The sequence below is a fragment of the Phascolarctos cinereus genome, unplaced genomic scaffold (genome assembly GCF_003287225.1).
Source record: "Phascolarctos cinereus isolate Bilbo 61053 unplaced genomic scaffold, phaCin_HiC Scaffold_726;HRSCAF=1367, whole genome shotgun sequence".
Lineage (NCBI taxonomy): Eukaryota > Metazoa > Chordata > Mammalia > Diprotodontia > Phascolarctidae > Phascolarctos > Phascolarctos cinereus.
The window spans coordinates 379,000,330-379,013,580 of record NW_027556098.1 but is presented as its reverse complement, the minus strand read 5'-3'; the positions used below and the strand labels follow the sequence as shown (position 1 = coordinate 379,013,580).

Here is a 13,251-nt window from a genome sequence, read left to right as displayed (position 1 = left end):
ACTGCCTATAGGGCATGTTAGATTTCTATACCTAACTGATTATGTTATTCCCTTCTTGAGCCAAATCTGATGAGAGTAAGGTTCAAACAATGCTGATCTCCCTCCCTTCTTTCCCTTTGCTGTAATAGGTGTTTGTGTCTTTTCCTGTGATGTAATTTACCCTAGTCTGCCTCCTCCTTTCCTTTTCTCTTCAGTACATTTTCTTAGTTAGATCAGATTAATTCACTTACTTGGATCCATTTAACCCACTTGATTAGATTTTTTTCATCATTACATCAAAGTCAATTTATACTCACCCCCTTTATGTACACCCCTTTAACATGGCATAATAACAATACAGTTCTCAAGAGTTACAAGTGTCATCTTCCCTTGTAGGGATGTAAACAGTTTGCCCTTATTAATAACATGTTGTTATCTTTCTGTCCCGTTTACCTTTTTATGTCTCTCTTGAGTCTTGTATTTGAAGATCAAATTTTCTGTTGAGCTCTGGTCTTTTTATCAGGAAGGTATGGAAGTCCCCTATTTCATTGAATATCCATCTCCTCCCCTGAAAGATCATGCTCATTTTTGCTGGGTAGTTGATCCTTGGTTGTAATCCAAGCTCCTTTGCCTTGTGGAATATCATATTCCACGCCCTACGGTCTTTTAATGTAGAAGCTGCAAGGTCCTGTGTAATCCTGACTGTGGTTCCATGATATTTAAATTGTTTCTTTCTGGCTGCTTGCAGTATTTTCTCTTTGACCTGGTAATTTTGGAATTTGGCTACTATATTCCTTGGTTTTTCAATTTGGGATCTCTTTCAGGAGGTGATGGTGGATTCTTTCTATGGCTATTTTACCCTCTGGTTCTAGGACCTCAGGGCAGTTTTCCTTTATGATTTCCTGAAAGATACTGTCCAGGCTCTTTTTATCTACATCATGATTTTCAGGTAGACCAATAATTTTTAAATTGTCTCTCCTGGATCGATTTTCCAGGTCAGTTGTTTTACCAATGAGATATTTTACATTTTCATCTTTTTTTTATTCTTTTGTTTTTGTTTGACTGATTCTTGCTCTCTCATAGAGTCATTAGCTTCCATTTGCCCAATTCTAATTTTTAACAAATTGTTTTCTTCTATTTTGTACCTCCTCCCCCATTTGGCCAATTGCATTTTTTAGGGACTTGTTTTCTTCAGTGTACTTTCTTTCCAGTTGGCCAATTGTATTTTTTAAGGACTTGTTTTCTACAGTTAATTTTTGTCCTTCCTTTTCCAAGCTATTGACTCTCTCTTGCATACCTCTCATTTCTTTTCCCATTTTTTCTTCTACTTCTCTCATTTGACTTTTAAAATCCTTCTTGAGCTCTTCTAAGAATGCTTTTTGGGCTTCAGACCAGTTCATATTCCTTCTTGAAGTTCCAGATGTGGGTTTGTTCACAATGTTGTCCTCTTCAGAATTGCTGCCTTGATCTTCACTGTTCCCATAATAAGAATCTATCGTACATTTCTTTTTGCTTATGGTGTTTGCTTATTTCCTGGCCTTTAAAGAGATTGGGCTTTCCTGCTGGGGAGCAGAGGGCACTGACCCAAGCTTCTTGTGTTGGGAGCCTAGGGCCTGGTCAATGGCTTTGTGTGCTGGGGCCTCCAATTTCGGCAGTTGGAGGCTGTAGGATTCTGGCAGCTTACCTGGTGTTGGGCTGGAAACAGCAATACTGGAACTCTAGGAGTAGGCTTGGGTAGTATGGCTCCTGGAGATTTTCTGCTCACCTAGGCCTTTCCTTCCTTTTGCTTTCTTCAGCTCTTTTCAAAGGGATGTTGTAGGGTGTTTATCCACCTGGGGCCCCTTGAAGCACTGCTTCTCTTAGTTTTGCTGAGGCTTTGGGAAAGCTGGTTGCTGTAGAACGCCGAGGCACCTGGTGGTTTTCTGAGCTGGTTTCTACCAGTTACCCCACCCTCAGTGAGGCACTCAGGGGTCCAGGTGTTGGTGTTTGCCTGCTCCACCACCTGGGCTTCAGGATCTCCTCTTGGTATGCTGAGGTGGGCTTTCTACTAGTTTGCTGGGATGCTTCCCGTTCTGTACTGCTCCTCTTCCCCCAGGGCAAGAGAGGCCTTTCCAGTTAATCCCTCAAGCTACCTGAGCTGCTGGACTGCTGCACCCCATCTTTCTTCTGGCTCAGCTGTTCCAGAGCTTTTCCTGGGGAGATATTTTCTGGGCTTTCAGGGAGGGTAAGAGAGGCTCACCTCTTACTCCGCCATCTTGGCTCCCAGAAGCAGAAGTTTGCCTGCAAACGTCTCTTTTGATCCTCACAACAACCCTGTAAAGCAGGTGCTATTATTTATCCTTATTTTGCAGTTGAAGAAACTGATGCAGACAGAAGTTAAGTGACTTGCCCAGGGTCACACTGCTAGTAAATGTCAGAGGTCAAATTTGAACTCAGGTCTCCCTGATTCCATCTTAGAACTCAATCCACTGTACCACCAAGTGTCTAAGAGATCATCTAGTTTATACCCTGCCTTTTACAGATTTGGAAACTGAGGCCCAGAAAGGGGATATTACTTGTCCAGCATCACATGGGAAGTCAGTGGTACCCATCCTGTGGCCTTTCCATTATTCTCTGCTGTATTCACTCACTCTTCCTCTCTTCTCCCTTCCAGAGCAATTAACTGAGGCCCAAAGAGGAATTAAGACCATGGCTATTTCCCAAATGCAAGTGAGAGGAAGAATAGATATCAGGACCCTGATTGTCTCCCAGAAAGAGAAGGGGGACACCCCCACCATTCACTTCTACCATAACAGTTTGTGAGGAGGAGGGTTGGTGGAGAACCGCAGTTTGGGAAGTGGAAGGAACCTCAGCAGTTAGTGAGTCCAATCCTGTTTTTCAGATCAGGAAATTGAGACTCAAAGAGTCTCACAGGTAATGAATGGCAGTCAGGATTTGAATCCAGGTCCTTTGGTACCAAATCCAGCACTCTTTTCATTGTGTCACAGGTTTAGCATCAGCCTCTCAGCTGGATTCGGGTTGCCTTCCCTTCATCTCCCTGATGGCTTGAGTCCTAGCAACCTTCCAGCCATCTGGCAACTGGTCAAAATGTGATGCTCCCACTACAGAGTTTTTCCTGGGCAGAGTCCCTGGAAAGGATGGGCTGGGAGTACAGAACTGGAAGGAAGCAGATCAGCTTCTAAAGACACTAGAAGACCCTCCCAGCTCTGACAGTCTGTGTTCTAAGGGCCCTCCCAGCTCTGATATTCTGTGTTTTATGTGATATTCTATGTCATTAAATGAGATAATGTATATAATGTTCTTTACAAGCCTGTTATCTATTATGATGGTGATGATGATGATTTTCTAGCCAGTCTATGTTTGAAGGCCCCATCCATTCTAGGATCTATGACTCTAAATGGCATTTGAAAATGACACCAATTCAGGAGACAGTCTTCAGCATCCCTGGCCAGGTAAAGGTCCTGCTAAGAAGCAGAGGGACTCAGGATTCTCTCCATCTCCAAGAGATGTAGAGGAGGTATCTAAGCATCCCTCACACTGCCAAGGAACCCTGAGGTTCTTCAGCTGTCCCAGAAGGCTGGAGCCATACCTGGGCTCCAGAGCTCTCAAAGGCTCTCCTGAAGAGCTCCCAAAACTCCCCGGAGCCAGGTCCCTGGGGTGCCCAGCTGGCTTTGGCTAGAGCTTTGGGCCCAGGGAGCTGGCAGCAGCAGGAACTCCGGAGATACACATTCCAGCCATAGCCCCGGCTTTGGTTTTAATAATTAACAACAGCAAATATTGATTTACACAAACTGGCTCCCTAGACCCAAGCACTTCCGGGCACCTATCACAATGCAGCCCTGAGAAAGCCCTGCATTCCCACACAGCCCTAAGGGGAGGGGCAGGCCACGCTAGCATGGAGATGTCTGGGTATCCAGCAAACAGGGGCAGGTGTGTTTGGGCGTGTGTGTGTGTGTGTGTGTGAGATTGTGTCACACGGATAAACAGTAAGAACAGAAGCAAGCCCTTCTTGAGAGCTGTCTTCACAACTCCCTGATGAGGGAGGTGACATCCATGTTATCAACTCATTTTACAAATAGAGAAACTGAGGCCCTAGGAATGGGAAGCACCCAAGGACATATGGTTATCCAGGAAGTGTTAAAGTCGGGACTAGGACCCAGGTTGCCTGATTCCAAGTTCTGTGATCTTTCTACCACATACTACACACTGTGCTTTCGGGCACACATGCTTGGATACATGCCTCTGCTTATGAGGTGCTCTGTGTGTATGTACATGTGTGCACCTGTATGTACACGCTCGTCCTGTGTACATGTTTATGTGCACCTGTGCGTTTGTATACATGCACACACATATCAACAGAGATTTACTGAGCACCTACTATGCATCAATCACTGTGCTAGGGCCTGGCAATACAAAGACATGAATTAAATAGTCCCTGCCCTCAGTGAGCTTATAATCGAATGGGGAAGATAACAAGAATATACAAAAACATACATAAGCATACGGTAAATTCATATTTTATGTAAGGAGTATGTGCCTTGTATGAGAGTATATCCACCTGAGTGTGGGCCTGTCTGCTTCTTATCTCTGCCACCTGGAGTCCCTGGCTCCCTTTAAGATTCAACTCAAATCCCTTTCTGCAAGAAGTCTTTCTTGGTCTCTCCCATCACCCCATGCCCTTCCCACCCTCCCTCCCCACACTGCCCCATCCACCTTGCTTGAGCCTTCATACTGAGATTATCTTCTATCTATTCTGTATATGCCTCAGATATGCAGAGTCGATTGCATATTGTCCCCCTCCCATTTTAATAAATATGAGCTCCCCTAAGGGGAGGGTTTTTGCCTTTCTTTGTAACTCCAATACTTAGCACAGTGCCTGGCATACAGTAAGTGTTTGATAAACGCCTGCTGAGAGGCAGCTAGATGATGCAGTGGATAGGGTACTGGCCTTGGATTCAGGAAGACTTGAGTTCAAATCTGGCCTCTAACACTTGACACTTATTAGCTGTGTGACCCGGGGCAAGTCACTTCACCCCATTGCCTTGCACAAAAAAAATGCTTACTGACTGATTGCATGAATGTATACATATGGATACACACACGCATTAATATGCTGGTATGTATGTAGGTCCATGTGCATATAGGAATATGTGTGTTCATATGGCTACATGGATGTGGATGCAGGCAGATGTGAGCATGCAGTCCCAGGGCACATGGACTCTACCTCTTATTTACGGTGTTTAGAGGGAACCCACCAAAAGGCACTAGAAACACACTGATAATCACTGTCCCTCATACTTTCCCGTGTATTCACTCATTTGATCCCCATAGAAACCTTGTGGGGGGGGCAGATCAAGGAATCTTCTCCCATTTCCTAGATGAATAAACTGAGACCCTGAGAGAGAAAATAATTCAGCCAAGGTCATACAATGAGTTGGTGACAGAGGCCAAAACAGAACTCAGGTCATATGATCTGTCAAGTCAAGTCAATATGCATTTTCTTGTTTTTTTTTTTAAGTTATTTGCTTTAAAAAAAAAATTTTTTTTAGGTTCTCCTCATCTCACCAAGGCTGGAAGTCCATTGACCACTTGCTGGCTGATCCCACTGTTGACTGTCATAGGAGCATTAGCCTGCTCGATTTCAGATCTGGGCCTGGTGGCCTTCCACTCATGGGGGTTCATCCTATTAGTGCCAGGCTTAATGTGGACATCCTTCTTTAGCCCTATTGCAGCTCAGAACTCCTGGGCACAATCAATCCCCCAGCATCAGCCTGGAAGCAGGAAGGATTACAGGCCACTACTCTTGGCAAACAATTATTAAATGCCTACTGTTGCCAGGTACTAGTTAGGCATTGGGGATACTGAGATAGGCCCCCTCCAGAAAACCCGAACCCACAGTGATTAGGAGGATTTGTAATATGTGCTTCCTTTTGGAAACCTAGAGGTTATTCTTTCATCTCCTCCTTACAGAGGGAACAACAAGGCTGGGGGAGGCAAAGCTCCCTGCCAAGGTGCAAGTCCCAGGCAAGTCAGTGGCCTTGGCATTTTCCCTTGCTCTGGGCCCAATACGTGCCACAGACACCTGGCAATGTTCACCTGAACCATGCCCAGGGCCAGATGCCAGACCTGACAGCTCAAGCAAGGTGGCTGCATTTCAGTGACCATTTCAATGGCACTGAGGCACTTAAAACTCTCCCCCATGGAAAGAACCGAGATCCCATCACTGGTACAGTGCTCTCAGGCGGGGGCTTGAGGAGTCTGGAGGAGTCCAGTTAGAAAATGCTCCACAGCCTGACCCTGAGTGACTGTCAGGCAAAGTCCGCCTTGACCCCAACCTTTTAGGTTTGTTGGATGTCAGGGCTGGGAGGACCCTTGGAACCCTGAATGTCAAAGGTGACAGAGAGAAGCCAGGAAGTTGTCTGAGCTCTCCCCTGTCTCCCTCGGAAACAACATTAAATCAAGCCTCTAAAAAAAATTCTGGAGCGACAGAATCCAAAAAAGATGGAGTGAAATAATTTGCCAGCCCGATTTAACTTAGAAGGACTTCAGGAAAGGCAGCCCAGTGCAGGAATGTCTAGGCAAGCCAGTAGGAGGCTCTTAACCACAGCACAGATAAGCAACCAAGGCCCCGTGGTCTGGGCTCAGCAGGCCAGTGGCACAGCAGGCCAGCTGTGAAGCCTCCAGCCCCAGTGCAGCAGGCTAACTGTCAGCCCTGGAACCCAGGGCACAACAGGCATGACTAGGCTGGGCCACCCTAGCACACTGGGCAAGCTTCCAGCCCCAGAGGCCCCAGTGCAGATAACCAGTGACCAGACCCCTGGCTCCAGTGCAAGAAGCTTGGGACAGTACCGCCTGTGCTCCAGGAGCACAGCTCAACTTTTAAAAATAAGCAAAAAACAAAAAAGAGCCCTGACCATAAGAAGTTACTATGGCAACAGGGAAAATCAAAACACAAACTCAGAAGAGAACAGTGTCAAAATACCTACATGTGAAGCCTCAAAGGAGAACATAAATTGGTCCCAAGCTCAAAAAGACCTCTTGGAAGAACCCAAAAGGATTTTTAAGATCAAGTAAGAGAGGTAGAAGAAAAATTGGGAAAAGAAATGAGAGTTATGTGACAGAATTACAAAAAAAGTCAACAACTTGGAAAAGGAAGCACAAAAATTGACTGAAGAAAACAACTCCTTAAAAAATAGAATTAGCCAAATGGGAAAAAAATCCATTGAAGAAAACAACTCCTTTAAAAGTATAATTGCACAAATAGAAAAGGAGGTGCAAAAGCTAACTGAAGAAAATAATTGTTTAAAAATTAGGATGAGCAGGGGCAGCTAGGTGGCACAGTGGATACAGCATTGGCCCTGAAGTCAGAAGGACCTGAGTTCAAATCCGGCCTCAGACCAAACCCTTGACACTTACTAGCTGTGTGACCCTAGGCAAGTCACTTAACTGCAGTGGCCTAAAATAAAATAAAAGTAAAATAAAAAAATTAGGATGAGCAAGTAGAAGCCAATGACTCTATGGGACATCAAAAGTCAGTCGAACAAAATCAAAAGAATGAAAAAATAGAAGAAAATATAAAACACTTAACTGGAAAAACAGCTGGCCCAGAAAACAGATCCAGGAGAGATAATTTAAGAATTATCAGACTACCTGAAAGCCATGATTAAAAAAAGAGCCTTGACAGCATCTTTCAAGAAATTATCAAGGAAAACTGCCCTGATATCCTAGAACCAGAGGGAGAAATAGTCACTGAAAGAATCTACCAATCACCTCCTGAAAGAGATCCCAGGGGCAGCTAGGTGGCACAGTGGATAGAGCTCTGGCCTTGGAGTCAGGAGGACCTGAGTTCAAATCTGGCCTCCGACACTTGACACTTACTAGCTCTGTGACTCTGGGCAAGTTACTTAACCCCAATTGCCTCACCAAAAAGAAAAAAAAAGATATCCCAAAAAGAAAACTCCAAGGAATATTGTGGCCAAATTCCAGAACTATCAGGTCACGGAGAAAATACTGCAAGCAGCCAGAAAGAAACAATTCAAATATCATGGAGCCACAGTCAGGATTACACAGGATTTAGCAGCTTCTGCATCAAAGGATTGGAGGGCTTAGAATATGATATTCTGGAAGGCAAAGGATCTTGGATTATAACCAAGAATCAACTACCCAGCAAAACTGAGCACAATCTTTCAGGGGAAAAGATGGAAATTCAATGAAATAGGTGACTTTCAAGAAAAGACCAGAGCTCAACAGAAAATTTGATCTTCGAATACAAGACTCAAGAGAAGCATAAAAAGGTAAATAGGAAAGAAAAAAAAGCACATGGTATTCAATAAAGTTAAGCTTTCTACATCCCTACATGGGAAGATGATTGTAATCGTTAGGAACTGTATCACTATTAGGGCAGTTAGGAGTATACTTAGAAAGGAGGTGTGGGTATAAATTGACTTTGATGTGATGATAAAAAAAAATTAAGGGGTAAAAAAAAAAGAATTGCATTTGGAGAAGGGGAAAGGGTGAGGCAGAATTGGGTAAATTAAATTATATCACATGAAGAGGCATGAAAGTAGAGGGAAAGAAGGGAGGGAGTGAGCATTGTTTGAACCTTACTTTCATTGCATTTGGCTCAAAGAAGGAATAACATAAAAACTCAGTTGGATAAAGAAATCTATTTTACCCTATTGGGAAGTAAGAGAGGAAGGAGAAAAAAAGGGCAGGGGGCTGATAGAAGGTAAGGCAGATTGAGTGAAGCAGTGGTCAAAAGCAAAACCCTGGTAAGGAGGGACAGGGTGAAAGGAGAGAGAGAAAGGTATAAACAGGGGAAAAATAGGATGGAGGGAACTACACAGTTAGTAATCATAACTGTGAATGTGAATGGGATAAACTCTCCCATAAAGCAGAAGTGGATAGCAGAGCAGATGAAAAACCAGAATCCTACAATATGTTGTTTACAAGAAACACATCTGAAGCAGAGGGATACAAACACAGTAAAGGTGTAAGGCTGGAGTAGAATATATTATGCTTTAGCTGAAGTAAAAAAACAAAAAAGCAGGGGTAGTAATCCTGCTCTCAGACAAAGCAAAAGCAAAATTAGATCTAATTGAAAGAGACGAGAAAGGGAACTACATCTTGCTAAAAGATACCACAGGCAATAAAGTAATATGAATGCAAAACATATATGCACCAAATGGTATAGCATCCAAATTCTTGGAGAAGTTAAGTGAGTTACAGGAAGAAATAGACAGCAAACTATACTATATATAAATCTCTCTCTCAGAACTAGATAAATCTAACCACAAAATAAACAAGAAAGATGTTAAAGAGGTAAACAGAATTTTAGAAAAGTTAGATATGATAGACCTCTGAAGAAAACTGAATGGGGATAGAATGGACAATAGCTTTTTCTTAGCAGTACGTGGATGGCACCTACACAAAAATTGACCATGTATTAGGGCATAAAATCTTTTCAGATCATGATGAAATAAAAATTACATGTAATAAAGGGCCACAGAAAGGTTGATTAAAAATTAATTGGAAACCAAATAATCTTAATCCTAAAGAATGAGTAGGTCAAAGAATAAATCACAGAAACAATTGATAATTTCATCAAAGAGAATGACAATAATGAGACAACATACCAAAATTTATGGGATTGACCAAAGTAGTACTTATGGGAAATTTTATGTCTCTGAACGCTTATATGAATAAAATAAAGAAAGAGCACATGAATGAATTGGGCATTCAATTTAAAAAAGCTAGAGGGGCAGCTAGGTGGAGCAGTGGATAGAGCACCAGCCCTGAGGACCTGAGTTCAAATTTGGCCTCAGACAAATAGCACTTACTAGCTGTGTGACCCTGGGCAAGTCACTTAACCCCATTGCCTAGCCAAAAAAAAAAAAGCTAGAAAAATAACAATTTTAAAATTCCCAATTAAACACCAAATTAGAAATTCTGAAACTCAAAGGAGAGACTAGTAAAATTGAAAGTAAGAAAACGATTGAACTAATAAATAAAACTAAGAGCTGGTTTTATGAAAAAACCAATGACATAGATAAACTTTTGGTAAATTTGGTTTAAAAGAAGAAAGAAGAAAACCAAATTACCAGTATCAAAGATAAAAATGGTGAATTCACCACCAATGCAGAGGAAATTACAGCAATAATTAGTCACTATTTTGCCCAACTGTATGCCAATAAATCTGACAATCTAAGTGAAATGGATGATATTTACAAAAATATAAATTGCCTATATTAACAGAAGAGGAAATAAAATACTTAAATAATCCCATTTTAGAAAAAGAAATTGAACAAACCACCAATGAACTCCCTAAGAAAAAATTCCCAGGGCCAGATGAATTTACAAGTGAATTCTGTCAAACATTTAAAGAGCAATTGATTCCAATACTATATAAACTATCTGGAAAAAAAGATGAAGAAGGAATCCTACCAAATACCTTTTATGACACAAATATAATGCTGATATCTATACTAGGAAGAGCCAAAACAAAGAAAGAAAAATATAGACCAATTTTTCTAATGAATAATGATGCAAAAATTTTAAATAAAATATTAGCAAAGAGATTACAGCAATTTATCATCAGATTAATACACTATGACCAGGTGGGATTAATACCAGGAATACAAGGCTGCTTCAACACCAGGAAAACTACTAGTATAATTGACCATATGAATAGAAATCATATGATTATCTTAATAGATGCAGAAAAAGCTTTTGACACAATGCAGCACCCATTCTTATTAAAACCACTAGAAAAAAAAACACTAGAGAGCATAGGAATAAATAGAGCTTCCCTTCAAATGATAAGTAGCATTTATTTAAAACCATCAGCAAGCATTATCTGTAATGGGGATAAGCTAGAAGTCTTCCCAATAAGATCAGGGCTGAAACAAGGATGCCCATTATTGCCACTATTATTCAATATTGTTCTAGAAATTTTAGTTTTAGCAATAAGAGAAGAAAAAGAAATTGAAGGAATTAGAATAGGCAATGAGGAAACAAAACTATCACTCTTTGCAGATGATATAATGATATACTTAGAGAATCCTAGAGAATTAACTAAAAAATTTCTTGAAATAATTGACAACTTTAACAAAGCAGCAGGATATAAAATAAAACCATATAAATCATCAACATTTCTATATATAACCAACAAAGTTCAGCAGCAAGAGGTAGAAAGAGAAATTCCATTTAAAATAATTGTAGACAATAGAAAATATTTGGGAGTCTATCTGCCAAGACAAACCCAGGAACTATATTAACACAACTACAAAACACTTTTCACAGAAATAAAGTCAGATCTAAACAACTGGAAAAATAGCAATTGCTCATGGGTAGGTCAAGCTAATATAACAAAAATAACAATTTTACCTAAATTAATTTACTTATTCAGGGCCGTACCAATCAAACTACCAAAAATATTTTACAGAGCTAAAAAAACAATAAAATTCATCTGGAAGAACAAAAGGTCAAGAATATCAAGGGAATTAATGGAAAAAAATGAAAAAAAAAGGTAGCCTAGCCATACCAGATTTTAAATTGTATTATATAAACAGATTGTATAATTATATTATAAAGCAGCAATCATCAAAACTTCTTGGTAATGGCTAAGAAATAGAATGGTGGATCAGTGGAATAGGTTAGGTACACAAGACAAAGTGGTAAATTACTATAGTAATCTACCATTTGATAAACTCAAAGACTCCAGCTTCTGGGAAAAGAACTCACTATTTGACAAACACTGCTAGGAAAACTGAAAAACAGTATGGCAGAAACTAGGCATAGACCAACATCTCACATCAATATACCAAGATAAGGTCAAAATGGGTACATGATTTAGACACAAAGGGTGATACTATAAGAAAATTAGGAGAGTAAGGAATAGTTTATCTGTCAGATCTATGGAAAAGGGAAGAATTTAAGATCAAACAAGAGCTAGAGAACATTATGAAATACAAAATGGATAACTTTGATTACATTAAATTAAAAAGGTTTTGCACAAACAAAACCAATGCGACCAAGATTAGAAGGAAAGGAGAAAGATAGGAAACAATTTTTACAGTAAGTGTTTCTGATAAAGACCTCAATTCCCAAATACATAGAGAGCTGAGTCAAATTTGTAAGAACACAAGCCATTGCCCAATTGATAAATGGTCAAAGGATACGAACAGGCAGTTTTCAGATGAAGAAATTAAAGCTATCTAAAGTCATGTAAAAATGCTCTAAGTCACTATTGAATAGAGAAATGCAAATTAAAGCAACTCTGAGGTACCACCTCTCACCTGTCAGATTGGCTAATATGACAGAAAAGGAAAATGATAAACGTTGGAGAAGATGTGGGAAAATTGGGACACTAATGCATTGCTGGTGGCATTGTGAACTGAGCCAGCCATTCTGGAGAGCAATTTGGAACTATGCCCAAGGGAAAACCAAACTGTGCATACCCTTTGTTGCAGCAATACTGCTACTAGGTCTGTATCCCAGAGAGATCATAAAAGAATGGAAAGGACCTATAAGTACAAAAATATTTATAGCAGCTCTTTTTTGTGATGGTCAAGAATTGGAAATTGAAGGGATTCCCATCATCCCTTCAATGGCCGAACAAGTTGTGGTATTCATATGAATGTAATGGAATATTATTGTGCTATAAGAAATGATGAGCAGGTGGATTTCAGAAAACCTGGAAAGACTTACATGAATTGATGCTGAGTGAAGTGAGCAGAACCAGGAGAATATTGTACACAGTAACAGCCACACTGTGCAATGATCAACTATGACTGACTTAGCTCTTCACATAATACAATGATCCAAGACAATTCCAAAAGACCCATGATGGAAAACACTATCCACGTCCAGAGAAAGAATTATGGTGCCTGAATGTAGATCAAAGCATATTATTTTCACTTTGTGTGTGTGTGTGTGTGTGTGTGTGTGTGTCTTTTCCCTTTTGTTCTGTTTCTTCTTTTACAACATGACTAATATGGAAATATGTTTCCATGATTGCGTATGTATAACCTATATCACATTGCTTGCTGTCTTGGAGAGGGGGGAGAGAAGGGAAAGAGGGAGAAAAATTTGGAACTCAAAATCTTATAAAAATGAATGTTGAAAACTATCTTCACATTTAAATGGAAAAATAAAATACTCTTTACCAAAAAAATTCATTAAAATAAAACTTTAGTTGATATTAAAAAAAAAAAGAACACAGAAGGTCAGAGCTGAGAGGGCCCTCAGAACATGGAATGTCAGAGCTGGGAG

The 13,251-nt window shown here is 40.5% G+C and overlaps 1 protein-coding gene across 3 annotated transcripts in view; it reads right to left on the bottom strand.

The window, feature by feature from the left end:
* Positions 1-13,251, bottom strand: part of RAP1GAP (RAP1 GTPase activating protein) — a 115,735-nt gene that overhangs the window by 35,884 nt on the left and 66,600 nt on the right. The window lies entirely within an intron of this gene.